This window comes from Macrotis lagotis, chromosome X, assembly GCF_037893015.1.
Source record: "Macrotis lagotis isolate mMagLag1 chromosome X, bilby.v1.9.chrom.fasta, whole genome shotgun sequence".
Classification (NCBI taxonomy): Eukaryota; Metazoa; Chordata; class Mammalia; order Peramelemorphia; family Peramelidae; genus Macrotis; species Macrotis lagotis.
Window position 1 is genome coordinate 430,674,510 of NC_133666.1, and position 27,598 is coordinate 430,702,107.

Sequence of the window (27,598 nt, forward strand, 5' to 3'; positions counted from 1 at the left end):
AGGGAAAAGTCCAGAAAAAGAAAAAAATAAAGTGGTTGCAATAAAAAATACTTGATTTTTTTTAAAGAAAATCAAAGAAATTTGAACAAACTATGATCTAAATTGAGCTCAGTCCATGGGCATGTCTAACTTGATTGCCAACATTCTGCATGAGATATTATTACCAGCATAATTGCTTATTGGGTATAATGAATGATTGTCATGGTAACCTCATTCTCACATGATAGATATAGTCATGCAATGAAGACACCAGTAGGAAGGATTCAGTCAGTCCACAACTATCTATTTCTTTTGGCATTTAACTGTAAAAATGCCCAGAGCTGGGGGTCAACATCTTGTGTCTAAAACAATTCAAATTTTCCAGAGTCATGCCTCCTTTTCTCAGTTCCCTGCCAGGATTCCATTTTAGAGAGAACTTTGTTGCTTAGTTACTGTAAGAATTTTTCATGTCTGCCTTCATGTCCTTGGAAACAATTTGAAATGAAACATATTATCCATATTAGAAAGGTGATGGATTTAGAGTATAGCATTTATATTTAACTTCGAGGAAATTTGTTGTTTTTAGTACAAATGTTAGGTAGAAAGAATTTGCTTTTGGGGGGATAGTAAAGGAGAAAAAATAGATTCTGTCCATTTTTTTCTAAGAGAGAGGTGATGATGTTATGGATATGGCATGTTACATTCACTTTTTTATGAGGTCAACATGTTATTAGTTTTATTTAAATGTATTGCATTCTTACAAGAGTTCTTGCACAGTAGAATTAATTTATAAACGTTTCTAATGCAAAAACAAAAGCCACAAATTATATTAAAAATAGGCAATTTGAATATATTTTAAAAAATCATTCTATCTGCTTAGAATATTCATTGACAAAAAGGAATTGTTTCTTAGGAATTGTTCCCCTATTGAAGTCATATATTCTTTAAATAGGAACACCACAATGTTTACCACTAATACTTATCTAGGTGTAAAAAGAACAAATTGAAATCTTCATAATTATATTTTAATAGTCCATTTCTCCCAGTAATTAAATTAACTTTTTCCGTGTGTATATAGATGCTATATAATTTGATGAATATATAGCTAGTATAATAATTCACTAGCTATAGTAAAATGCGGTTTCCTTGTTTATCTTTTAAAATTAATTTAATTTTTTGGTGTTATCTTGTCTGAGATTATGATGGTTACCCTTGATGTGTTTTCTTTTATTAATTTAAGCTAAAGTTTAATAGAGTTCTTGTTTTAACTCTGTTAATCTTTACTTCAAGTTTGTTTCTTGTGATCAATATGTGTTGCATTCTGCTATCCAATTCATTCTGACATCTTCAGTTTTATGAGTAAGTTCATTCCATTTACATAAGATCATTTTTTGTTTTTAAGTAATTTTAGTCTTGTATGAATCATTGTGCTTTTTGGAGTTTTGTTGGTAAAGATACTGAAGTGGATTATCAACTCATTTTACAGATGAGGAAACTGAGGCAAACAAGGCAAACTACAGTTAATAAATGTCTGAGACTGGGTTTGAAATCAAGAAAATGTCTCTTCTTCACTCTAGGTCTGGCACTCTATCCATTCTGCCACCGAGCTGCCCTTTATATGACCATTAATTGTACATTTTCCTCCATATTATAATCTAATATTTAGTATCACTATTTTTCCCTTTTCTTTGTTTTATATGAACTCTTTATAAAGAAAAGAGTGGTAAGAGAGAAGGAATATAATAAGTGCCAGTTTTACAGGTATAGTGTGATCTACTTGTGCTCTTCTACCCTTACTTTCTTTCTTTCACCTAAATCATAGTTTCTTAGCTTTTCTTACTTTTGTCTTAAAGTTTCTCTCTAACAATTATCGTCACTATTAACTTTCCTTTTTCCTTAGAACTAACTCTGCCTTGTCTTTTATTCCCTTACTCTCTTTTTCCTCCTTTCCCTTTTGAGTGACTTGTATTTCAGTATTCAATTCAGAATGCTTATGTATTCTTTCCTCCATTGTTCAGATCAAATAAAAATGAGGTTTAAATATTACCTTTCCCTCTAATTCCCTTCTTCATAGTTTCCAATAATGAATCACAGTTATGAAATGTAATTTTCCTTGTTTTTCCCATTCCCCCACACTGCTGTATTCTTCCCCTTCCCCTCTTTATTTCAAATTATCTTTTAAGAATATTAAATTTTAATAAAAAACTGGAAGATCCTCTGTCTTATTAGACTCACTCAATGACTTCTGATGATGATGTATTATTACCTCTACACAGCAGAATATAAGCAATTTTATCCTTGCAGCACATTACAGTTTTGGGTGCGTGTTTACCTATTTATGCATTCTTTCTATATAGTTATGACCTTTTTACTTGAAAATCTTATATTTCCTTCATTTAATTAAAAGTATGTTTTCTATACTATAAAATTATAGTAAATTTTCCTATGTAGTTCTTCATAAGTCAATATCCTTTTCTTTCTTGAATATTGTATTATAAACTGTATTCCCTTGTAATAGTAGTGAATACAAAATAGCATGCCATCCTAACTGTACTTGAATTCTACTTTTATATCTTCTATTACTATTTCTTTCAAAAAAAATTGAGTTTTGACTGTATTGTTCCTGGGAATTATTCTTTGAGGATTTCTTTTTAAATGGTTACTAATGAATTCTTCCAATTTCTGCTTTGTCCTCTTGCTCTAAAGGATTTGTACAGATTGATTATGTTTTCTTGAAATATGTTGTGCATACTATTACTGGTCACCAATTTCAATCAATTTTCTGGATAAAATGTTTTTGCTATGAAAATGTTTTATATTTTATTCTATTTCTTCAGAATTTTTACTTTGTTTTAATATTTCTTGTTCCTTGAAAGTCTGGTCATTGGAAAGTGTTTTGTACCTCTTATGTAAAATTTTTTATGTCAAATTTTCTTTCCAATTCTTTCACTCATGGAGTTTTCTTCTTTTCCATTTTTCTCATAAAACTTTGATTTCATTTTAAAACTATTTATAGTGGAAAAGTGATATAGTACTAGGCTGGAAATCAGGGAGACCTAAGTTCAAATCTCACTTCAGACACTAACTTCGTGACACTGGGTGATTTATTTACTCTTTATTTGTTTCAATTTCCTCCTCTAAATTGGGATAATAACAGCACCTTCTTACCAGGGTTGTTGTGAGGATTAAATGAGATAATTTTAAATCACTTAGTATACTGCATTATATATATATAGTAAGTACTGTGGAAATGTCATTTATCTGGTTGTTATTGCTTTTCTCATTTTTAAAAAAATTCTCTCAATTTCATTCAGAAATTATTTCTTTGAGTCTTTGTATAGGTTGTGGAGAATTCCTTCTTGTGGATAGTAGCTTGAATGTTCCATCAAAGTAGTTCTATATAATGGAAATCATTTTTTATTAATTCTTCCACTCTGCCTCCTTGAAACTTTATGTTAGGACAGAATTCTCCTTATATCTATTGTGAATGACTAAGTTGAGCTCTTGTTCTCTTGAGTTTTACTATTGATTTGCTAGGTTATTTTTTTTGCATTAGTTCAGGATCTCAGGAACAGCTCAGATTGGGGATCTGCAATCTTTGGTGCTCCCAAAATCATTTGATCCAACTCAAGATTCAACAATTTTCCTCCTGCTCTGAGATTTATACATAATTTTTATTTTTTGTAAGACAATGGGGTTAAGTGACTTGCCCAAGGTCTCACAGCTAGGTAATTATTAAGTGTCTGAGGCCAGATTTGTACTCAGGTCCTCCTGACTCCAAGGTTGGTGGTTTATCTACCATGCCACCTAATTGCCCCAATATTTATAAATTTTTTGATCAAATTTTGGGTCTGAACAACATCTTTATAATCATACGCCTTGTTGAATTTTAGTAGAATACTGATGGACAGTCATCATTAGCTAACTGGAATTCTCTACTGGTTAAGAATGATAGAACTGTAGATACTTTTTGGTCTGGAATTCCAGGCATGGTTATACTATTATAAACTTTAGATAAGGCTGAAGGCTGAGACTAAATCTTGACTACATGTCTGGGGTTTTAACAACTATTTTCTGTCTGAAATGCCACACCTAGCTGCAGCTCCTTCTAGTTCTGTGACTAGGATTGGGAAAATAAGGAATAGTACTGTCATTCTTGGAACTATCACAAGTTTAGATTTCTCTGTGGCAGTACAATACTTTTTCATGCCATAATATATAACCTTGACCCTTTCCCAGTCTCCATCTTAGATTGGTACATTCTTGGCTGGACTTTATTATCAGTATCCTCACACTTCTCTATCCCCCTAATGTTTTCCTGGGCTAAAAAGAATCTCATTTTGTAAAATTTGATTATATAGATCAGTGCATGTTCTAAATCTTTGTAGTATAATTGTTTGTATAACTTGACTGTATTTATTTTTACTGCTTTTCCATCTTGACTTGTCTCCATTATTCTCTATAACAAAGATTTAAAAAGAAAAATAATTTAGTAAACTCACCAACATATTGACTAAGTCTGAAAAAATATGCTATATTCCATATACATTGTCTCCCATATCTGCAATGAATAGAGATTGACACATTTTAAAGATCTTATCAATGGTTATTCGAGGTCTTTCTAATGTCACATACAGTATACAGTTTTATTTTGTTAATATATGTAAACATATTTAGTTTCTTTTATTTTTATTTCTATTAAAATGTTATATATGTATGTATACCTGTGTTTGTGGGTGTTGAATGTGTGCTACATTTGGAATTAGAAGCATTTGGTTCAACCTCTCATATGTGTGATTTTGAGCAAATGATTCATTTTCCTTGGGTTTTCATTTCCTTTCCTCTAAAATTATGGAGTTGGACTAGATGATTATTAAAGTTTATTCTACTTCTAGAAATAAGATTATATGAATATAGCTAGGATTTAGCTAGGGCAATTTGTGAATAAAAAAGAAACAAAATTCCTTCTTAGCATTCCAATAAAAGCTTCTCCAGCATGGTAGAACTTTCCAAAATTTGCATTGTTCTGACACACTTTAAAAATTTAGATCAGTTCTATAGGACAACCACATGCTAAAATGAATTAGGTGGGAATGGTCTACATTTGAATTTGCATTCAGAGGTTTGTTAGCTTTGAGATATTGATCAAATCTATTAACCTCCCAATATAACTTTCCTCATCTGAAAAAAAAATGGAAATGATTACACCTACTTCCCTGGGTTGTTGTAATGATGATTTGAGATATTTATAAAGTATTTCAAAATCCATAAAATGCTATATAGATGCTAGCTTATTATTGTTCCCAAACATAATGCAGCAAAGCAATAGCATTTTATAGCTTTGTTTTGTTTTTTCAAATAAAAAGTCTTAAGCATATTATTTCTTTTGATTCTCACAGTAACTGTATAAGAAGTGCAAAATCACCTCCTATTTAAATAAAGTAGTAGTTTCAGAGATGGTATGAGTGATTCCTACTCACACAATTATATCCAGTTCAATTTTTAATACTAAATATCTCTTTTAATTCAAAGAAAAATTAGAATTGGCATTGACTTAAAGAAGAGAAGAACCTTAAGATAACAAAACATCTTAAAATAAGTTTTCACATTAATATCACATTAGTCTTTTCTAACTTATTTCTTCTTTTTTCCTCTTGAAAACAACCTACCACAGCAAATTAACCAAATAATAATTGGGAAATTCTGTGGTAATTAAGTATCCAATTATAATCCCTTAAGTATCCAATGATAATCCAATCCAATTATTAGATTTTGTTTTTAAAAACTCAAATTAGACTTCTGGTCAAGATGTCAGAGAGAAGCCTTAAGCTCTCCTGGCTTTCCCTTAAAAAAGGAACATTAACCGAGCCTTTTAACAGAATTTGGATACAGAAAACCCAGAGGAGAAACAAGAAGTTTATCTGCCAAAAAAGTCTGTCTCAGGGGAGTGTGTGTGAATGGTGGGAGGGGTGTGTTGGAGAGGACCAGAGAGCAGAGAGCCAGTGAAGAGGCAGTGGGGCCTGGGGACTAACCTGAGAACAGCTAAAGAAGCATTTGCTGTGTGAATAGCTGTGGGAGAGCTCCAGGGCAGAAGCTTTACTGTAAGGGGAGAGAGAGTTCTAGCACATGGGTAGACATCTATCCAGTCACCTCAGCTGGTCTGGAACAGTAGCATCATGAACCTTGTTATTTTTAGTTGAATTCCCTTTTTTCCAGTTGAACCCCCCCCCAATTCCTGTAGGAGAAAGTGACTCTTCCCAGAACAAACACATTAACAGATCCCTCCCCCAACAAAGCTCAGGTGTGGGCACTAGATCTACCCAGTAGTGATTGAGGATTAAGGAGAGTAATCTAATAGCCCAAGGGCCCAGTCTGCATTGTTCTAGGATAGCCCAGTTTCTTTTGCTCTCCACATTTCCCCACCTGCCACCACCCCTGGTCCAGTGAGTGGGTCCCAGATACTCCAAAGAAAGTCTCTAGCATTCCCTACTGGACAACACACTTTGAGTTATTAAGCCCAGTGGTCAGAGTCTTTAGGGAACTCAACACCAAAGGTCTCTGAACCAACCCCTCCCCAAACACAAGATCCAAGGAAAATGAATAAAGCCCAGCTGAAAGTAGGATCCATTGAATGATTCCTTGAAGACAAAGATCCTAACGCAGAGAAAACCAGAGCTTCAGAGGTTAAAATGAATTGGTCTACAGTCCAGAAAGCCTTCTTAGAAAAAGATCAGGAATGAGTTTAAAAATCAATTGGAAAAACTGGAAAAAGAAATTTAAGAGAAAATCATCAACTTGCAGGAGAAAAATGATCATCTTGCAACAAGAAAATGAAAATACAATTGAACAAGAGCAAAAAGAAAATAATTTTCTCAAAGCTACAATTGGGAAAATGGAAAACTCCTTCAAAAATAACATTGATCAATTGGAAAAGAAGTTGCAAAAGATAAATAAAGAAAATTCTTCTCTAAAAATAATTGGAATCCGTGAAAACTAATGACTTCATGAGACAACAACAATCTTTTAAACACAATGAAAAAAATCAAAACAATAGAAGAAAATGTAAAACACCTCATCAGCAAAACAAATTGACCTGGAGAATACATCCCAGGGAGACAACTTAAGAATCATTTGGGTTCTTGAAAACATTGAGGATAATAAAGTCTGGATCAATACTTTACGATAGAGTAAAGGAGAATTGCCCTGATAGCCTGGAACCAGAGGGCAAAATAGTTTTGAAGAAATACATCAACCCTTCCAGAAAAGGATCCCAAATTGAAAACACAAAGAATATCTCGGGTAAGTGCGGAACTATCAAATAAAAGAGAAAATTCTGCAAGTAGCCAGAAAGAAGCAATTTAAATACAAAGGAGTCACAGAAAGGATTAACAAGACCAGACTGCATCAACATTAAGGGATCAAAGGGTCTGGAATATGATATTCCAAAGAGCATGGTATGCAGCCATGAATTCACTATCTGGCAAAAGTGTCTTCTATTTCAGGGGGTATATAATGAAATAGGAGACTTCCAACTATTCCTGATGAGAAGTCCAGAGCTAAAAAGACTTTGGACTTCAAACAGGAGACTCAAGAGATAAATGAAAAAGTAAAAAATGGAAAAAGAAAAAAGATACTGTTATCCAATTAGATTATACTGGCTATATCTCTACCAAGGAGAAAGATTCCCATAACTCTAGGGAATTGTTACTGCATTAGAGAGAATATATTTAGCCAGAAGTAATGGACACTCTCATGATTTGTTCATGACTCTGAAAGAAATATTTCAAAAACAATCTCTCCTTAAAAAGGAAGGACAATAAAGAGACAGGAGAATGGAGGTGACTGAGTGAGGTAATTATATCATATGAAGAGTTAAAAATGACCTATTGCAATAGAGGGGAAAGAAGGGGAAATGGGGGAAGAAGGAAAAGATGAGAACCATTTGAATCTTACTTTCATCAGATTTGCCTCAGAGAAGGGTTAACATACACTTACTCAGTTAAGTTTAAAAATCATTAGCCTTTCAAGTATTAAGAAGGGAAAGGGGGAGGGGGAGGGGAGGAAAAGAGGAATTGATAGAAGGAAGGGAAGAATGAAGGGGTAAAGGGAAAGGGAAAGGGGAACGAGTGGATGGTGGTTGTATATAAGGGGCAAATATATTGAAGGAAGTGGTATTCATAATATGCATAAGGTGAGATAAGGGGAGAAATACAAACAGAGGGAAGACAGTGTAGAGGGCAATAAAGAATAATTATAACTTTGAATGTGAATGGGATGAACTCTCCAATAAAACAGAAGCAGATAGCAGAGTGGATTAAAAATCAGAATCTTACAATATTTTGCTTACAAGAAACTCATTTGAAGCACAGAAACACATATAGAGTAAAGATAAAAGGTTGGAGTAGAATATATTATGCTTCAATTGAAATGAAAAAGGGAGGGGTAGCAATCCTTATCTCAGACAAAACAGCTGTAAAAATAGATCACATTAAAAGAGATAAGGAAAGAAACTATATCCTCCTAAAAGGTAACATAGACAATGAAGCAAATTCAATACTATGCACCAAATGGTATAGCATCCAAATTCTTGGAGAAGATGATGAATGAGTTACAGGAAGCCATAGACAGTAAAAACTCTACTGGTTGGAGACTTCAACATCCCTCTCTCAGAATTAGATAAATATAACCATAAAATAAACAAGAAAAAAGTTAAGGAAGTAAATAGAATGTTAGGAAACTTAGACATGATATACCTTTTGGAAAAAATTGAACAGGGATAGAAAGGAATATATATATATGTATATATATATATATATATATATATATATATATATATATGTGTGTGTGTGTGTGTGTGTGTGTGTGTGTGTGTGTATTTCTGTAGTACATAGCACCTGCACAAAAAATGACCATGTACAAGGTCATGAAAACCTCCTGATCAAATATAGAATGGCAGAAATAGTGACTACTTCCTTCTCAGTCCATAATGCAATAAAAATCATGTGAAATAATGGGCCATGGAGAGATTTGCCTTAAATTAATTGAAAACTAAATAACCACATTTTAAGAAATGAGGGGATCAAACTACAAATTATAGATAGAATTAATGACTTCATCGTAGACAATGACAATAATGAAACAACATACCAAAACTTATGGGTTGTAGACAAAGCAGTTATTGGAGGATATATCTCTAAATGCTTACATGAATAAAATAGAAAGGAGAAATAAATGAATTAAACATGCAACTAAAAAATTAGAGAAAGTACAAATTTTAAAATCTCCAATTAACTACCAAATAAGAAATTCTAAAAATTTAAGGAAAATTAAAAAAAAAAATCAAAGCTAAGAAAACTAATGAACCCAAAGAGCCCACCTTATGGGATAAGAACTCATGCTTTGACAAAAAACTTTTGGGAAAATTGGAAGAGAGTATGGAAGAAACTTGGACTGGAACAATGTCTCAAGACAAGATCAAAATGAGTACAGGATTTAGACATAAAAGACAATATTAGAAGCAAACTAGGAGAAAAAGAAATAGTTTACCTGCCAGATCTATGGAAACATGACCAATCTATGACCAAGAAAAAGATGGAAGGCATCATTAAAAAGAAACTGGACAATTTTGATTTCATTAAATTAAAAAGCTTTTGCTGAAAGAAAACCACTGTAACCAAGACAAAAAGAAATGTAGTAAATTGGGAAACAATTTTTACAGTGTTTCTGACAAAGAACTCATTTCTAAAACATATAGAGAACTGATTCAAATTTATAAAAATGAACCATTCTCCAATTGACAAATGGTCAATGGGTATGCCAAGACAATTTGCAGATGAAGAAATCAAAGCTATCCACAGTCATATGAAAAATTGCTCTAAATCATTACTGATTAGAGAAATACAAATTAAAGCATCTCTGAGTTACCACATCACATCTCTCATATTAGCCAATACAACTAGAAAAGATAATGATCAGTGTTGGAAGAGATGTGGGAATTCTGGGACACTAATGCATTGTTGGTGGAACTGTGAACTGATCCAACCTTTCTGGCCATTAATTTGCAATAATGTCCAAGGGGCATATTCCAGCAATATGACTACGGGTCTATATATCCTGAAGAGATCATGAAAAAGGGTAAAAACATCACTTGTACAAAAATATTCATGCAGCTCTTTTTATATTGACAAAGAATTGGAAATTGAGGTGATGTCCATCAATTGGAACTGGAATGACTGAACAAATTGTGGTATATGTATGTTATGGAACACTATTGTTCTATTAGAAACCAGGAGGGATGGGATTTCAGATCAATGCATAGCATGGAAACAAAGAAAAGATTATCAGATTTCCTTTTGGGGGGGAGGAGGGAGGGAATGGAGGGTGGGAAAAAATTGCAAAATTCAAAACCATATACAATAAGGATAGGTAGAAACTAATATTCTATATACTTGGAAAACAAAATTTTTGTTTAATAAAAACTCTATTTACTATTTTAATACATAGCAAAATTTTCATCCTTTACAAATAATTTAGAAGTTGTATTTGCAAATGTTGAGCCACAAGTTTTAAAATTATTGGATGAATAATAAGAATGTTGTCCAAAAAAGTAACATTGCAATTTTATATATATGAAGTATGGTATGATAACACACATATGGTTTATAAAATGTTTCCATTTATTTGAATCTCTTAATAATCCTAGCTTTCTTAGACAGAGTCAGCACTGGGCAGCATTAAAGCTTAGAATTTAAGTTAATATGTAAAAGTTATATTCATAGAGTCATAAGATCTGTTGATTTCTAGCTGAAATAATTTGTTCAAACCAACTAGTCCCACATCATTATTTTATAGATGAGAAAACTGAGTAGACAAGAACCTAAGTAACTTGCCTAAGATCACCAAGGTAGCAAGTAACAGGGACGGCTTGGAACTCAGGTTTTCTGTCTTTAAATCTAACAATGTTTGCATTACCAAGGAATAACTATTAATTCATGTCATTCCATGAATATATTCCAATATTTTAAGGAAGTGATACTAGTAAAGGAATGAGCTTTTTTTACTTGTTAGTCACCAAAAGCCTAACCTTTTCTGAAAGAAAAATTTTGAAATGTTTATTGAACGATTGAATAAGGGAAATGACAGGTTGTTTAGAAATGTAATGTTTATTTTAGTCAAAGTCTTTGTAAGCAAAATGAGAGTTTAATATGAATCCATTCAGTGTGGCTTAATCCATTCTTTGTAATCAAGCCTAATGGCCATGTCAGGATATTCATAAAATGAAACAATTTGACAGTCTGGAGCTACAGTTGTATTGTGGCCTTCATCATTGCCTAAACTATACTTAATGATATCCTCTATATTCCACTTTGGAACCCTGCAATCCCAAATCTCTCCTACTCTTAGTTTCTGTTTCTACTGACTTCTTTAGACCTTCCCCAAAATATTCGTAGATATTCTCTTCTAAAAAATCTATTTCCTTGACCCTGCTACCCTCACAAAGGGAATGGTAGTAAACATTTGAATAGCATGTACTATAAGACAAGCACTACTTGTATCCTTGTCATTATCAGACATCTAGAAAGTTCTGTCTATCTTTACTGTATAAAATTCCTCACAAATAATTACCTACTAGAAGTTTCAAATTAACATAGCTGAGATCATTATTGTCTTCATCATCTCCTCCTTCTTCCTCCTCCTCCTCCTTTTTATTCTTCCTTCTTCTTCTTCTTTTCTTCCCCCTCTACCCACCCCCCACACATATGAACATGGATAATGTTCTAGACCTGGAGTCAAAAAGACCTAAGTTCAAATCTGGCTTCAGACACTTACTAGCTGTGCATTCCTGGGCAAGTCAAATGTTTGAATTAGTTTCTTCTTCTATAAAATAAACTGGAACACAAAAATGGAAAACCCATCCAGTATCTTCGCAAAGATAACCTCAAACTGGGTCACAAAATTAGGGTCACTAATGAAATAACTGGACAAACGTGTTTTACACACATGCACATATATTATCATCTACATATTCCAGCCCCTTATTAAATTATAAGTTCATTGAAGGCAGACATAATATATTTTAATAGTATTTTGTTTTCTTCCAGTGAGTTTATTCAATTTTCTGGATAACCTCCCTTTGGTTTCCTGAAATTAATGACAATGATCATTAATCTATGATTATACTAAATTGAGTAATACAAGTCAAAAAGATTTTAAAGTACAAAAAGAAGTGTCATTGATAAGTAATATCAACATCTTAGTTTTTCTGTTTCTAGTCTTCTACTTTAATAAATGTGAAAAACACTGAACTAAATACTAGGAGTTCAAATTTAAAAGCAAATATAATGGAAAGAGCTCAAATGAATCAATGATTCATCACTAATGCAGGGACTAGCTATAATGGTAGAAAGAAAGTAAGGAGATCTTTATATTGGAAGAAAGATGAACTACCAATATTCTCACAATGTTCCTATATATTTTATTTTTTTAAATAGCACCAGGAAACTCTGAATATAAAATATTTTAAGAAAGACAAAGATGAGCACAAAAAAAGAGACAGGAGGGAGAGAAGCAGGATAATGAATATCAATTGTCAGATCTTTATTTCTTTACAATCAACTAATACTATTTAATTTTAGCTTATAATTAAAAAAGTAAATCAAACACAACTGCTAATTATTGCCCATTACAAATATTCTAGACAACCCTGGTTCAATGACATTCGTGTTCCATTGTTTGGCATGCATTTATCCTACTTGTTTTATTATCTTTCAGTCTTAATAATGAAGATTATATATTCTAAGAGAGAACTATGAACCAAGGACAGAACTAGGTGCTGAATAATTTTCAATATAAAAGAAATAATCTTTTCCCCTTACATTTAATGATTGCAACTAAGTGGTCCTTAAAACAATTTTTTTTTTCTTTAAAATTCCATTCCCATTAATTAGGGATTCTTTTCTGTTTTTTATTGCCAAAAAAATTTGATATATCAGATTATACATATTGCTGTTAGAGGTGGCAGGAACTCAACTATTTTATCCTATGAAGAATGAAGAATTTTTTTAAAGGTGTGTTAAGAATATGCCATACATGTCATTGTATTTAAACAGTAAAGCCTTGGACCTAGAGCAAAAGTCTCCTGTTTACATTATATTTTTTTTCAAGAAAGTGACTTTCAGGTGGCAATTTATTTATTTATTGTTATAAGCTATTATTCCTCTTTTTTTATGGAAAAATGCAAAAATGTCAAAGGACAGTGTGAAGTGAAATTCTGAAATTCCTTCCATTCTGGGAACAGAACCAAGTTTTACAATGATAAATATTAAATTGAATAGGATCTGCTTCTATGTACCATGGAGGATTATTGCTCATTTCAAAGCTCTTGATGTACCAAGACTATAAGAAAATTTTTACCTACTCTCTAATTTGCCCAGTTAACATATAGAAAAAAGCAAGAAAAATAGAGAAATCATTTTTCCACATGCAGGGCATATTTAGATGAAATATTATGAAAGGGAAAAAACCCAATATTTTCTTCAAGACTTTTTTTAGGTATGAAAAAGAATAATGTATGAAAAAAGAATTTTAGCAAGTTTTAGACTTTTTTAGTTTTTTTTTCTTTTCAAGTGTAAAAAAGTGTCTGTTTTTTATTAGATCATTCAAAGACCAGAGAACAGAATGACATAAATAAAGCATCTGGTACAATGACTTGAACTTAACAGGCACTCAGAAGAAGACTTTGTTCTCACATCAAAACATTAAAACTGAAAACAAGAATTCTGAGGACATGAAATACGTGTTAGGTAGCTGAAGATTATGTTATGTGACATTAATTAGCACTCATTGTCTTAATTCTCATTCTTTTCTTTTTCAGAGATCTTTCTTCACAGATGGCTCCCATTCTAACAGTACAGAAATTTCATGGAAGAAAAAATGTCAGTACCTCCTATTTTGGCCTAATGATTTTATTTTCTTCAAGACCTAAATCATTCCCCAGTAATTTTGCACTAGGTGTATATGTTCATTTTTTCCCAGTCACTAGGGTATTCTGTTCTTGCTGCCTCATAGAGATAAAATCACAGAATGAGTTGCAAAGTGTCACAGTATAAAGGCTCTTTTAGAAATGCAGATATTAGTTCTAGATGAAGTCATAGAAATCATATTGTCCAAACTCCTCTTTATAGATAGAAAAATGGAATCGTATAATGGATTGGACAAAGTAATAAAATTAGTTGATGACAGAGTTCAAATTAGAACTCAGAGCTGAGTCAAGTTCATTTCATCTTGCTATGACATGTTCCTTCGATTTCCTTTCATGATATCTATGAGCTGAAGGTAAGGGGGGAAAATTAGAATGTATACTAAACAAATGAACATTGAATGTCTATTTGAAGTGAAGGTACAACTTCAATTTTTGAAAAGTCACTTGTAAACAACGGAATGTTGTAAATGAAATGTGCAAATAATTGTTCATATTTATAAATAATTCCCTGCTTAATTAAGACCCCCCCTGCTATGTTTCCTTTATAAAGGACTTTCTTGGTGCTTTGAAATGTTTATCTCTTTTATTTGTTGCCCCAGTAACAGGCCCAGTGCCTGAAATAGAATAGAATGTGCTTATTTTATTTGTCAATTAGCTTATTAATTAAAAATCATCAGTCACTTAAGGGGAAGAAGGAAAAAATACTAAAGCTGAGTCATGTAGAAGTATCATCAATGGATTATTGATTTAGAACTCAAAATAATAATTCAGGTATTTTGAAATATTTCAAAAGGAAATAAAGTAAATTAGAGCCTCATAATAATTTTATAAGCAAATATTTTATACAAAATTTATATTTTCTGAAGTATATGTGTTGTGCAAAATGAAGCACATATGTGAATTCTTCTTGAATAATTATACTTCAAATTTGAAGTGAAAGTATGCCTTTAACTATTATATATGTGAAAGGCAATTGGGGAAATCAGTTGATTTACTATAGATTTCTATAAAGTTGCAATCTGTTCCAATATGACATTGTTAATTCATTTCCCTGGACAATCAATTTTACTCCAATCGAATGAGAAAATACTCATTGTGCTAAATCTTTAAGCCACAATCACCTAATAAATGCATTGGACCTGCCTCTACCAATACAGAATTTACTCACTTTTGGATGGTATATTGTGTAACTCAGAGTTCTTGGATATAGTTTATAAAATATGATGTTAAAATCAGGAAGGCTCTCCCAGATCAAGAACTTTTTGGAATTGATGAGATGAAAACTGTGGCACAAAGTCCTATGATAGAATGAGAATTATATATGTTCATCAGTAAAAGGCTTATTGATTGTGCTCTTAGTGGTGAAATGTATGTAAGTCCTAAGTATCTAGTCTGTTGTGTATGTAATTGATAATGTTTAGAGAAACATGCTATGATTATTTAATTTTTACAGTTTGAAGCTCTTTAAAAGACAAAAAAAATCCAGCTAAAAGTTGTCTAATATGATGTCTTCCTCTCCCCACCTTCTCCCACTTCCCCAGGAATTGGGGAGGGGATAGAGATATTTTCTTTCTAAGATTTAAAAGTATATTAAGCTCATAAAAACTAAAAAAGGATCCTTAATAGTATTCATGATTTCTTGAGTCTTTTAAGCATCCTTGTTAAAAAAAGAAAACATTAAAAAATGTGTATTTTCCATATCTCTCTCTCTCTCTCTCTCTCTCTCCCTCTCTCGCTTTCTCACTTTCTCGCTTTCACTCTCGTTCTCACTCTTGCGCTCTCTCTCTCTCCACTCTATCTGTCTCTCTATCTCTCTATCATCTATCAATTGATCTATCAATCATCTCAACCTATGTCAATTTCCCTAGTGATTAGAAAAAGTCAAATCCTACTATTGCTTAAATTAAAATTAATGCTTTAGTTCTGAAGAACAGAATCATTGTTATAACATGAGGGACTGACATTTTTCTTTCATAATATTTCATACCTGTTACAATAGAAGTCTCCCTCTGACAAAGGAATAAAAAGAGAGAAAGAATGAAGACAATGCTGATGCTGAACGAAGGGAGCAGAAACAAGAGAATGATGTAAATATTAACAACACCATTGTGAGATGATCAACCTTGATGGAAGCAGCTCCTCTCAGCAGTTCAGAGAACTAGGTCAACCTTTTTAGACTGGCTATGGACAATGTTATACCTATCCAGAGGAAGAAAAAGCAAACAAAACAAAAACAAAAATAACCTTAAGAATCTGATGAACACTTTATAAAACTTATTTCTTATGTATCTCTTTCCCTTAATCCTAATCCCTCACACCAAAAATTATTTTTGTAAATATGTTTATCAAAATAGGTATGTAAAATGCTAAAAATAAAAACGAAGACAATGATAGCTAATTAATGTCATACAGCACATATATATGTAGATAGTTATCTATAAATTTCTATAGTTATCTATTTATCATCTATCTATCTATCTGAGATATATTTTGGATACTTATGGCAGAGACAGAAAATGAGCCAAGACTAGAGTTAAGAAGAATGAGAAGAAGAAATTAGGTTAATTTTTTAAATTTTTTTTCCAAATACATGCAAAGGTTGTTTTCAACATTCATAATTTGCAATGAGTACCATCTTTATCTACCACCCGCCCTTCCCCCCCACCATGGCAGTAAACACACTCTGCTATAAGTTGTATGCATAGAATCATGTTACTATATTTACATTAGACATGTTGTGAAAGAGGAACTTGAAATAAAGAAGAAAAATAAGACAAAAAAAGATATTTTAAAAAGTGAATGTAGTATACTTTACACTTAGACTTCATAGTTCTTTCCTCCGGATATGAATGCCATTTTTCTTACAGTTATCTCAGGATTGTCCTTGATCCCTGAATTGCTGAGAAGAGGTGCGTCCATCACAGTTGTTCATCTCACAATGTTGCTATTAGTATGTATAATGTTCTCCTAGTTTTCCTCACTTCATTCAGTGTCAGTTCATGCACATTTTCCCATGCTTTTCTAAAGTTTGGCCACCTACAGATTTCTTAGAAAACAATAGTACTCCATAACATTCATATACCACAGTTTTTCAGCCATTCCCCAATTGATGGACATCCTATCAATTTCTACTTCTTTGCCATTACCAAAAGAGCTGCTATAGATATTTTTGTACATGTGGACCTTTTCTTCTTTTTATGATCTTTGGCATATAGACCTAGTAGTGAAATTGCTGAATCAAGGTATATGCGTAGTTCTATGGTTCTTTGGTCAGAGTTCTCAATTGCTTTTCAGATTGGTTGGACCAATTCACAACTCCACTAACAATGTTTTAGTGTTCTAGTTTCCCCACATATTGTTCAATATTATTTTCATTTATTGTCATATTGAACAATCTGATAGGTGTGAGGCAGTGCTTCAGAATTATTTTAATTTTAATTCTCTAATTAATGATGATTTGGAGCATTTTTTCATATGACTATAGATAATTTTAATTTCTTCATATGAAAAGTGACTGTTCATATCTTCTAACCATTTATCAATAGGAGAATGAGTTATATTCTTAAAAACTTGACTCAGTTCTTTATATATTTTAAAAAGGAGTCCTTTATCAGAAACACTGTCTGGAAATTATTTCCCAGGGTTCTGCATTCCTTCTAATCTTGGTTGCATTGGTTTTGTTTCTGAAAAAAATATTTTAATTTATTGTATTTCACTCTGCAATTTATAATAATCTCTATCTCTCATTTGTTTATAAACCTTCCCTTTCCAAAAAATCAACAGATAGATCATTATTCTACTAATTGATCTAGGTTTCATTATTTATGTCTAAATCCTATATCCATTTTGATTCATTTTGGTATAGAATGTGAGATGCTGGTCTATGCATATTTTTGCCATATTACTAGTTTAGTTTTCCTGGAAGTTTTTGTCAAATAGTGGATTTTTAATCCCAGAACCTAGAGACTTTGAGTTTATTAAACAGTAAGTTACTATACTCTTTTACTTTTATACTTCTGTTTCTTATGTAGAATCAAATAGTGTTGACTGTCACTTTATTACATACTTTTAGATCTGGTATGGGTTAGATTTCTCTGGGAAAATTGTGCAGTGTTTTCAATGGTTCTGTGCAGCTTGATGTTGCAAAAAAAAACTCTCTTTAACATAACTTGAGTTCAAATTCAACCTCAGCAACTTGACACATACTAGTTGTGTGACCTTGAGCAAGTCCCTTAACCCTAACTGCCTCACATCCAGGACCATCTGCAGTCCTCCTGATTTCTACCAGGCCACTGGACTCTAGAGGAGAAAGTGAGGCTGATGACTTAGCACAGTGCCCCCAATTCATGAGCTGGTCATGACAACACCTCTCTGATGCTATCAACTTCTTTGAGAATGAAGGATAAACATCATCATGATGTCCTGACTATAGCTCTGAATCATGTGGATTCATGATGCCAGAATTATTAAAACGGTAGATGACATAAAGGGAAAATAAAAGAAATGGTTGTAAATAGGCTGAAATATATATCTGACAATAACTTGAAATTGAGTAGAAACATAAATTATAGTATAAAAGAAAATTATTACCCCAAAGTGAAGATTCTCTAGTAATGAAAGAATGATAGTTAATAAATATACAATCTCAGTGACTAGTTGGGATATCTGGAAATAAATAAAAAGAATCAGAGAAGCGTCTTATTGATTTGATCCTTCATGTGATATCTGAAGATAATTGAAAATTAAACTGGATAGGAAGATATGAAATAGCTAGGAATCCCCTCTGATGGATGACATACTCATAAGAATGAAAAAAATGGAGGAGAAGCAAAGATAGTGGAAGAAAGGCAGACATTTCCACAAGACTACTCCAAATACCTTTAAAAAAAATGACTAAAAAATTCTAGATTGGCAGAAGGCACAAAAAAGACTAAGTCAATCAATTTTCCAGCCCAAGATAACTTGGAAAATGCAAGGAAAGAGTCTGTTACACCAGGGTTAGGACTAACTAGGGTTAGAAAGGGCACAAGAGAGCAAACCAGCTCCAGACAACCAAGAATAGATCACAACATGCCTGGGCCTGTGGCAATGGCAGTGGTTTCCAGAACTCTCAGTCTAGCGATTGCCAAAGTCATGTGGTAAACTCAGCAGGAAACCTCTGCTACACCAGAGAGGGCATAGAGCACAGTTCAGCACAGTCCTCAGAGCATCCATCTCTGACGCCTGGGGAACAGGAACAGGCTTGGGGAACCACCTGGCAGGGTCACCCAGCAGCAAATTCCAAAGAACTGAGGCCAGATATGGAAAGGAGGTCAGGGGAGATTGCTACCTATCCCCATGGTATGAATCTGTGGCTTTGCCTATACCCAAATTCAGGTTGCAGTCTGGGCCCCAGTCTTAGGAAAAGGAATTTTACTGCCATAGTGGAGTAGGGACCCTCCTTACAGTTTCATGGAAGAGGGGAGTCTTGTGCTCTGTCCACAGACCAGAGGACAGGTCAGGAATGCAGTCAGAGTCTCTCATAAGATATTGAAGCTCCTGGGTGGGGGGTGTCCCTTAATATAGCTGCAAAAACCCTCAGAAGCTTGGGGTGTTGCATCTTCTACCCTGGAAGCAGAGCCCCACCTTAACAAAGAGTTAATATCAAATCATAGAATGGGGATATGAGCAAACAACAAAAGAAAAAATTGTAACCATAGACAATTATATTGTTGCTATGGAGGATCAAATCACACACTCAGCAGATAAGGAGAAAAATATTACAAGCAGCCGGAAAAAAACAATACAAATATCATAGAGCTATAGTAAGTATTACAGAAGATTTAGCAACATCTACATTAAGGATTCTAGGACTTCGAATATTATATTCCAGAAGGCAATATAATGCCCTGAATTACAACCAAGAGTTCAATTAAAACTAAGAATCAACTACCTCTCTTTGAGGGGGAAAAAAGATGGACCTTCAATGAAATAGGGGAATTTCAGACTTTGCTGCTGCAGTGACCAGAGCTGAACAGAAAACTTTATCAAGTATAGACTGGTTAAAGGAACTGAGTATGTTTAGCCTGCAGAAGAGAAGATTCAAGCATTTGAAGGACTGTCATATGGAAGCAGAACGCAACTTGATTAGCTTGACTGTAGAAGGAATGAACAGAAGCAATGGGTGAGAGTTATGTAAAGATAGATTTAGCTTTGATGGTACACGAAACAGCAATACAATGTACTATCAAGTAAAGCTATGCAAAAGTGGAATGGACTACCCAGGAGGCAGACTTTTTTCTTTGTGATTTTCAAGCAAAGGTTAATGACTATTTGCTAGGTATGTTGTAGGAGTACATTAAAGAGTAGAAACTTACAAAAATGTTTTGGCAGTCCAATGACATCTATGACTCTCTTCCCAAAATGACGCTTGTTCTTTACATTCCTAATTTTAGTAAATACTAGATTTCAGTTAGAGATTATTAAAAATGAATATAGTATATTTCCTCCTCCAAATTTATGAATTCCTTAAGTCTGTTCAGAAGGTTAAAGAGCCTCTCTTGTAGACGACAGACAGTGCACTCAACAAGCAGTTACTATTTACCATGCACTAAGCTAAGCACTGATGAACCAATAAGAGCAAGTAAAATAGTTCTTGACCTTAATTAAAGAATTTACATTCTGATGTAGGAGGATAAGCTAGTTAATTAAATTGATTCTATTATTTAAGTTAACAAAATTTTAAACTGTGCTAAGATTTCTGAGACATATTGTGAAAAATGGATCAGGAAAATGGGAGGGGTGGTTTGGAAATACTGGATATGGACAATCTAACATGAGGCTTAGCTATTAGGGTTCAGGTTTATTCCAGGTGTTTAGTTCAAATTTCAGGTAAGGGAATTGGGGAGGGAGGACATGAGGAAGAAGGTTTAAGCAGGAGAAACATGGTCAGCAGATGTGAAGATGAAGAGAGTAAAGAATTCTTAGTTTGGGTAAAATATGATGAAAGCTTAACTATGGAAGCTTCAGGCAGATCTAAGGGTGGAATCTGGGGGTTTCTATTATATTAGAGATAAAGATGAATAATTGAAATTGCATGGTTTGGAGATATGGAGATAATTCTTGGTCATTTCTGGAGTAGATGGCTTCTGAGACTCTTCCTTGTGAGATTCTGTCACTCCATGTTATGCCATGAAAAACAAAGAATAGACTAAATCTAAACCTGAAATCTACTTCTGACTATCAGGATGATTTTGGTGGGATAATATTCAAGGGTTTGCAAAGAGAAGGGCAAGCAATTTTCTAATACATCTTCAAAAGAACAGGAAACTACACAAAAAGGATTTGAATACATTTTAATTCCAAGTGCCTCCCAGAAGGTTGATTCCTTTTATTTTAAAAAATAGCTAGTTTGCTATATCCTAATAGCAGCTGCCTGTAGGAGGTATTCCAGAATCCAACTAAATCCATGTCTTCAACGTGCCATCAGTTCATGCAAAAAATATAAATATGTATGTGTGAATTTGTGTATATATATATATATATATATACATATATACTATATTCTGACAATTCTTAAAATAAAAATAAGTAAAATAAATTTTAAAAACACGGCAAAATAACACTATAATATAATTGCCAAATAAGGGTGATGTGAGAATAGAAAGAGCCTGTGCTCATTTGGGATCTTTCTTACTACTAAATATGTTATATTTCTACAACTCAATATAAAATAATTGCTCTTTTTACCCAGATGAATTTATGGTGAAGAGCAAATCCAGTCTTAATGTTGGAGATGGAAAGAAAGGGTCTCAGACTAACATAGACCTAACATTTATCCTGTCTCTATACTTGTACCTATCATGTGATCATCAATGTTTGTATTTTTTCTAGATGATGCAATGAGTAAAACAAAAGACCTGGAGCCAAAGAATTCTAGGTTCAAATCAGGTCTAAGATTTGAGACTTTCTTTTTTGCACCATTGGGCAAGTCATTTAATGTTTGCCTCAGTAAAACAACAGCACCTACCTCCCAGAACTGTTAAGAGAATCAAAGGAAATTGCTTAGCACAGTGACTTGGTACTATAAGAAGTGATATAATTTATTATTACCCAAAAGTTTAAGAAATTGTTGTCAATTTAAGTCTTGTACAAGGTTATAATTCTACATTATATGTTTCCCAGTCTACTAGATCAAAAGTGCGAAATAAAAGGAAAAATAAACCACATGCTGAAAAAACCCTTATGAGAGTCTTTAATTGTGATATGTTCTCTTTGGAGGCCTTTGTCAAGAGCCTTTAGCAGCAGCACTGCTAAACAGAATGATGACTCTCTGGAAATGATTGCTGTGTTAAATATTTTGGTACTCAAAATGCTAGCAAAAAAGACACGATTATTTTGGAATAATTATTTCTGTCACTTAGGCAGTTCAGTTATTTCACAGCTATATCACATGATAATTCTTCTTGCCAGATATTGGACTTTGAAATATGTTTTAACACAAAATGTGTTCATCATCTGAATCTTCAAGCTAAATGGTATTCAGTAAGAGGAATAGAGAAATAAAAGCATAAAGATACATTGTGAAACCTTGACATCTATGCACAGTACAAATGTAATTTAATCTTTAAGTATGTGAAGGGAGTTTCCAAAGAATATTGATTTCATTTAATCATAATCATAGGAGATGTAGAGGAAATATCAGGATTAAGTGGCCCTTTAATATAGGGACTCAGGTATAGTACTTTGTCAAAAAGAAAAAAGAGGCAACAGTTTGACATATCTCAACACATGGACAGCATATTTCTATAGGGGAATTAACTAAATAAACTTCTGCTTAGTTTTTCTGGGGCTCTACAATTGTTGCCAACCCGCTCCCTACTCAATACACACATATCAGTCCTATTTCATTTGGACTGATATTCTACCTTGTTGATTCACCTTATATTTCTTCCCTCTTTCTGTCTGCTGTTTTTACTAGCCAGTTCTGATTCCCTACCTATTTCCTCACTCACTTCTCTAGATGTCATTTCACAAACATTAGTTTTTCAAAAAAAATCCCCTTGACAATTCTTTCTTATTGAATATATATGCACCATAAGTCTTTTTAGAGTCCATCAGGAGTGAAGAGATCTCTCTTGTAGGCTATTTGCTTAATCACCTTCCAGAGAATAAGTACAGAGGTAATCAGACTAATTCTCTTTATAATTCAAGAAGAGAGGTTTAAAATAAATGCAGAGGATTGAGTAATAAAGTCAAATGAAATAGAATTTCTGCAGGAAATGTTTGGTTCAGCAGACTCACTTAAAATGATGTAGTGGTGGGGTAGAAAAAAAATCAATGTAGGATTAATATGTAAGGCTTAAAATGCACTGGGGACATAGATAAAGACAATTGCAAATGGAAATATCTGCTTCATTTCAATATATGATGAAGACAAAACAAGAAATATAATCACATTCATGATTGCTTCTAAATGATGAAGCCCATTTACAAATGAATAATACTGGCATTTGATTCCTTTTAGATTTCATTTCTTTACCCTTTATGGATAGAATACAAAAGGCACATTATGTAGGTCAAACACCTCCAAATATTTCTCAAGATGACATAAGGGAAATATGTTAAATAAAACTGTTCTTTGTAGTTTGGTTTTTAACAGTTTATGTGGTATTTTATATTCATTCAAATGTAGGTTATTCAGAACATAGAAATTATGCCTTGTATTCCATTTTATATCCCAATAGATTCTAACACAGTGGCTTGAATATAGAGTATATTTAAGAAATCCAGGTGTCCATATTTGTATATGTGTTTAAAAATTGGTGCTTAATCAACTTTATGTAAAGTGAATTGATATGATTGCTTATTACTATATGATCCTGTACCTTAAAAGCATAAAACACAGTAAAACAAATGTCTCCATACAAACTGCCTCAAAAGGAAGACAGCAGATGTTATATTTTGTTGAAATTCTTATTTAAACATTGTATATAGTATAATTACTCCTGTCACTGATTCTTCCAAAAACAAGACATCTTAAAGCAGAGTCTGTGGACAGATTCCAGGGAGATCTATGAATATGGATGGAAAAAAATACGACTTTATTTTTACTGATATTTTACTGAAAAGTGCCATTCCCTTTATGATTGAAAAGAAAATGCATTACTATGAGAAGGGAGTTATAGGCTTCACCAGAAAGCCAGACATGCCCATGATATAAAAAAGGGTTAAGAACTTCTGACCTTAGAGCTTCAACTAATCTCTACTCTTTCCCTTTGCTACTATCTTGTTTTCCTTGAAAATTTTTCCTTTGACTCTGCCATTTTGAATTCATGATTTATTTATTGAAGTGGAAAAAAGAAATAGTCAATAACACATTCGACCAATAATTTTCTGGAATCAGAAAGACCTGAGTTCTATTGTAGTGTCAAACATTTACTTGCTAGGAGACCTTCATTCTCTTTACCATTGTTTTCCTCTGTTTCCTCACTTGTAAAACAGGGACTTAAAAAACCCCATTTATTTCCCAGACCTGTGATTCAGATTAAATGGCAGTATTAGCAAAATTCTTAGCACGGTAACTGGCACATGATAAGCTATGTAATTACTAACTATGATGATTATCATCATCATCAATGTTATTTTTATTTCAGCAATTGCCAAATATTTATTAAGCACACCAAAAGATAACATCTCTGAGAGACTTCCTTTATAAAACCTAACTCTTCTCCCCATATTTTAAATTACTGAAGTGCACATTATATACATTTAGCATGCATAGATTCCAGCCCATTGAATGTGGAAGTTTAATTAATTTCTTGCACACAATCATTGTCTAGTTGTTTCATGAATATCTCATATTAAGGGCAGCTAGGTGGCACAATGTATAGAGTACTGGCCTTGGAGTCAGGAGAATGGGAGTTCTCAGACACTTGGCAACTCGAGAAAGTCACTTAAACCTGATTGCCTCCCACCCAGGGCCATCTCCAGTTGTCCTGCTTCATATCTAACCATTGGACCCAGATGACTCTGGAGAAGAAAGTGAGGTCAGTGTCTTAGCACAGCCCTCCCCCCACTCAAATTCAATTCATGTGTTTGTCATGGCATCACCTCCCTGATGTCATGATCTTCTTCAAGGATGAAGGACAAGTATTATGATGATGATGATGATGATGATGATGATGATGATAGTGATGATAATCTTATATTATCATCAAGCCAATATACTCCTCAAGGCAGAATGCTTCTCATTTATATTTTCTTTAATTTCCTCACAATTTCTAGTACAATGTTATACCCACAAAAGACTCCCACTTGGTGCTTGTTCAATGAATCAATGCTTTCTCTTTCATCCATCTTATGGACTCCCTTAGTGCCTTAGAACTGGAGCAGCAATGTAGATAACAGGTGTGAGAGACCAGACATTCTCATTTATTCATTTGATTCTTTGAACTCCCTTTTCTAAGTGTTCAATATCTGCTTGCCTATAGTCCCTTTTCATTGCAAATAAAAATCTAAGTCAATGAATAACTCATGATAAAAGTCTACTTGTAACAACATGATTTCTATTAGATGTCTCATGTATTAAAATAATGATTGATGAAACAAAATCATGCAACCAAAGGAAAATAATTCAAACTGTTAAATACAGTTTCAAGTAACCAAACTGGAATTTAAAAATTCCAAAGGCCTAGGAGTTAGAAGAAATAGTTTTGGTCAATATTTTTAAATCGAACTGGAAAAATCTTATGATACTATGTTGCTTTGTGGCAGTTGAAAAAGAAACATAGTAAAGTACCTTATTTTTCTGCATAAAATTATTACGGATTCTTCTCCTAGGTAATCTAGCAATGTGTACTGGAAAACGACTAGGAATCTGGGAGAGGGCAAAACATCAATCCTTTTCTCAATAAATATATATGGAAAGGCAAAGTACTCTCACTGTGAAAGCATTCAATTTAAATAGATATAACTAGAGAGACATATACATTTTTAGAGTAGGAAGAAGAAGGAATAAATAAAGTCTTCAGCTAAACAAATTGGATTTAATAGTTCACAAAAAATACAGATGACTTAAAAATAGAATAAAATCTAATCATTAATATTCACTATACTTGATCCTGTCTGTAGAGTAAGAAATTGCTATCTCTCCATATCTTTCCATCTGCGAAAGATCCATCTTTTAAGCAGATGGAACATGATGATTTCAGAAAATCAAAATCTTAAGTAACTCAAAGAGCAATGGAAAGATTTATGGTAGGTTTGAACTAATGAAAGGTTTGCTCCTAAGAAGTGGCAGAAAAAACAGGAACATTTGTAACCAGAAAAGATCAATATTTAGAAAGTATGATATAGAGCAAATGGATAGTCTAATGGTAAATCAATATGAAAAGAACATCAACTAGAAAAATATTGAAGTGATTCCCTAATTTATATGCATATCTATATAAGGGCATGCACAGTATGGATATATACACACATGTATGTGTATATGAACACATATTTATTCATATATTTATGTACTGTGTGAGTATTCATATTTAAAGGTATGGATATGGTATATCTCTGTCCATATAGATATGCATTGTATACATACATATATGTATATGCAAATGCAGATCTGAAAGTAAATTATAGCATATAAAAATATATGCAATTATTTTCTATTTTCCACTCTTCCTGTAGTATGTGTCCAGAGACCAATAACTCCTGAAAGAGGCAGCTAGATAGTATAGAAGATAGAGCAGTTGACCTTGAGTAATGAAGCCTCAAGTTTTAAATTTTGCCTCAGACACATCTTTCACATCTTTACTCTGTGACCTTCAGCAAGTTCCTATCTTCTTAGTGCCTCAGTTTTCTCATTTGTATAATGGAAATAAAAATAGTAACTACTTTACAAGGTTGTCATGAGGATCAAATGAGTTAAGTTCAATGATAACTATTATTACTATTTCTTGACTTAAGGGTTCTAGGAATAATACTGAGAAGTTAGTTTCTGTTGCTCAAAAACTCCTGAAATTGTATTCCTCATTGATTATATTCAGTGCAATTAACTTTTCAAAAAAGTGTTAACTAAGTGCATATGTGTATGTATGTATTTATATATTTATAATAAATAAATAAATAAATAAATAAATAAATGAATATATATATATGGAGGGGGGAGAGACAGAGAGAGAGAGAGAGAGAGAGAGAGAGAGAGAGAGAGAGAGAGAGAGAGAGAGTTGTTAACAAGGCCTAATCTGTATCATCTTTTCCTTTGCATAGTCATCATGTAATCCCTTTTGTCTAATTCTCTTCTGGACTCCAATAATTGGTGCCTTTTTAGAATCCTGAAACTGTCTTGTCGCATAAGTTGTTGGTGTGTCTTTCAATTCCCAATGTAGATACTACTATCTTCTAATGCTGTTCTGGTCATGATACCCCCGATGCTAATTGGAATTTCAGATCTTCTAACCTTGGTCACTCTGGGGGAAAAGGTTTGGAATTTCCTTTTCCTCTTACCCCAGAGAAAATTCTTCTCAAGAATCTTTCAGATGAGGATTTGACTACACTTGAGAGATTTTACATGGGATTTCTATATTCCATATAAGTGAACAGATAAGTCTAATTATTTCAGCCAGTCACAAGATTTTTCATGTATGATGGGTTTATCCT